Source organism: Tupaia chinensis, unplaced genomic scaffold (genome assembly GCF_000334495.1).
Source record: "Tupaia chinensis unplaced genomic scaffold, TupChi_1.0 Scaffold000377_2, whole genome shotgun sequence".
NCBI classification, from domain to species: Eukaryota; Metazoa; Chordata; class Mammalia; order Scandentia; family Tupaiidae; genus Tupaia; species Tupaia belangeri.
This window is the reverse complement of record NW_006159876.1, coordinates 1,008,128-1,011,384: the sequence shown is the minus strand read 5'-3', so window position 1 is coordinate 1,011,384 and position 3,257 is coordinate 1,008,128. Positions and strand designations below refer to the sequence as shown.

Sequence of the window (3,257 nt, the reverse complement as noted above, 5' to 3'; positions counted from 1 at the left end):
CGCCCCCCCGCTGCCCGCCTGTCAGGAGGCGCCCGGGGTGTCCCGCTCGTGGGAGGCGCGATCCCGGGGCGCTGGGGTGGGATGTGGGGGAGACGCTCCAGCAAAGTTTAGTGAGCCCTGGGCCGGCGTTGGGGTTTGGCCGAGGGGTGGCGGGGAGGGTGCCCGGGCTGGACGTTACTCTTTCTCCCGGATCCCGGGCTGCGCGGGGAGACCCCTCCGGGGGTGTGTGTTGGCGAGCTGCGGGGGTGGTGGGCTGCAGCTGCCCTCTCCCTTCGCCCGCGTCGGCGGGCGTGGAGGGTGCGCGGAGCCTTCGGGGGTCTCTGCACACACCATGATGGCGATGCAATAGCTGATGGAGGTGAATGGTTCGTGTTTATATCCCCCCGTTGCCTTTTGTTTGTAGGGACATCTCGCTGGCCATGTTGATTTGAACGAAAGTCTCCCCTCATCCCACTGCAACCCCCGATAAATAGAACGTTCCTCCGTTCCTCTCAACTGTACCAGTCACTCAGGGCTCGCGAAACGAGATGAAAGGCGGCCCCCTCTCCCCGCGTTTCCCCCCACCCCGGTCTTTACCTGATGATGGCTTCTTTACCGAGGCAGACTCACCACTACACAAGCAGTTGGGGGAGGGGGTTGGAACCCTTATGATTGGATTGTGACAAATGGGGCTCCGCTTGAATAATTTTGGTTTAGTAGCAAGCAGTTCTTAACTAACGCGTATTATTTCAAGGCTCTCGATGCGATATTCCCTTCTCGGTGGCTTCCCGTGTGTGAACCCAGCAGCTGGTTAGATCCCAACCCAGAGAACTGACATCTCTGTCACAGTGGAGACTGGGAGGGGCATACGATTGTAAATTCTTTAAATAAGGAGTAATCTTTTTATAACCAATAACGTTTATTTAGGATTTTTTCCCCCCTCCGTTGTAATGAGACGACAACTTCTAAAACAGCTAAACGCCTGATTTGTTTCTGGAGAGTTTTCCAGTGGAAAAGCCTCACTAAACGATCGCTTTTCCTAATAACTTTGCAGTGTTAACATCCCAACATTAAGGTATTGGCTTTAGGTGTCATTCTTTTTTAATTTACTTCTAATTACAAATTTATTCGAGGGAGAGTAGATTTAGAAGGAGAGTTTTTTTTTCCCCTCAAGTTCACACTATTGATTGAAATGAAAAAGCTTCTGGAGTTTAAATATTTGGAGATAATTAACTCTCGAAATAAAAAAAGCAGGCAACTATACTTTAAGATACATGTTTTCCTCTTAAAATGTAATCATTACGTTGTTGTGATCTTTGTCTTCTAATACTTTGCTAGGAGTCCTTTTGAATGAAAGTTAATCAGTTCTGTTATACATGGACCATGCAGTAAAGCTGAAAAGCTCGCGCTGGCTATATTGTCACTCTTGACGCCGTCCAAAGAAACTAGTATGTGAAGCACATGCTGTGAGGTTTCCTTCTTTGTTCTTTCTCATTTTAAGAAAGTGCCTTTGGGGATAGATCAGATCCCTGGTGTGAGTCTTGTTAGGTAAAGTTTCTCTTTTCGAAAATGAGCCAGTATCAGATAAACACCAAACACTTGGGGGGAATGTTATTTTTCTAAAATTGGTTTCCTTTCTTGCTCTCCAAAATCTACTTGAGTTTTTCCAGAGGAATTGTTTTCTCCTTTAGTGTGCATATTGTATAGTTTTTCAGGTTGTAACTCTATTAATGTGTTGGTATTTTCATTGTGCCTGAGACTTGGAGGAGCTGTGATAAATTGCTTAGCTAGTGGTAGCTGGGCTAAAAATTTTGTTACCGGTTTATTATGGTTAGATGTGCTGTTCTTTTCTAGGGGGTTGGAGGGTGTGATCTCAGACACGCCCTTCCATAGTTATTTGAGAGCGTATGTACATAATTTTCTGTGCAGTAAGCTTTGGAAGATAACTTCTTTTGTAAATGACATTTTCTACAGGTTTTTTGTGCCTTTCGGAGGTTTGTTGCTTGCATTCCTAATAACAGAAAAATCAGAGTAAGAATAAAGAAAATCCTAGGTTTTTTTTGAGATTTGAATGGAAATATATAGTCTGGACTGTAAGACTTTGAACGTAAGTGACTTTTTTGTTATCTTAGTTCACAGCTTACTCTTTGTTTTGGTGTGGATTGTGTTCATAATTCTTTTCCTCACAGTCCTTTCAGTGAGTCCTTTTAAATCTATAACGAATCTGCAAAGATCAGATGGGAAAAACAGACCTGTATCTCCTGTAGAAATAGTGCAAGCTGCAACACTTCAAGATATTGCCAATAAAAATTAGATTGTGAGTCATACATATCAAAATGAGTTCTCTGTGTGTATTTGCTTATGAAAGGTTTAATTTTTCATTAGGGGAATACCCATAAATGACATTTGTAAGAATGTAGAGGGTGAGTATTTTATTATCTTAGGAACTTGGGAGGATGTGATGGCCAGATGATCTTGGTAGTTAATAACCTGACAGCTTAGCATAGCTCCTCTTAAAGCACAATTTTTTACAAATGTTTTTTGCATTAAAACTCAGACCAAGTTGGACTGCCATTTTAGCTCACAGTAAGGACAACAGAAAGGAAGAAGTTGATCATTTTAGTGGAGTAAATAATGGAATTCAATGGGAAGAAAACCATACTTTTAAAAGTATAAGTGGAGGGGGCGGCAGGTGGCATAGTGGTTAAAGGTGCTTGATTCCCACAAGACTGATGTAGTTGAGTCCTGGACCAGGCGGCTTGCTCTCTTGGTTTCCCTTTCTCTCTCTCTGTGTGTGTCTCTCTTTGGTCAAATTAAAAATAATAATAACAAATAGAATTAAACAAATAATTCTTTTTAAAAAAGTGTAAGTGTGTCAGCAAATTCTGTTGTTCTATTCTGCCTCTTTATTTTCAAGGAAAAGCCACTTAATTTTGATCTTTGTGGCGTAATGTGTATGCTTTTATTTCAGATAGGGGCAAATACATTTCAGTACTAATAGTTTATTCATGGATTTAATTTGAATATCCCTAACTTGCTTTTGCCAAGTGCCACATTTAGATGGCTTTTGTTTTGTCACCATCTTTATGAACAGTATTTAAAAACAATTTATCAAACACTTGAGTTTTTAAGTATTTCATAATAATTCTTTTGAAATACCGCCTTCTTTTCCTCTGCTGTTTTCTCCTGGGTGAGTGCATTGTCTTTCTCTTCAAAGAATGTCTTGTAATCTCTGTTGAGTGAAGTAGTGCTTAGTGGTGAGTCCACAGCTGATTAAC

The 3,257-nt window shown here is 41.8% G+C and overlaps 1 protein-coding gene across 1 annotated transcript in view; it reads left to right on the top strand.

Moving 5' to 3' along the window:
- Window positions 1-3,257, top strand: part of PIAS1 (protein inhibitor of activated STAT 1) — a 157,804-nt gene that overhangs the window by 391 nt on the left and 154,156 nt on the right.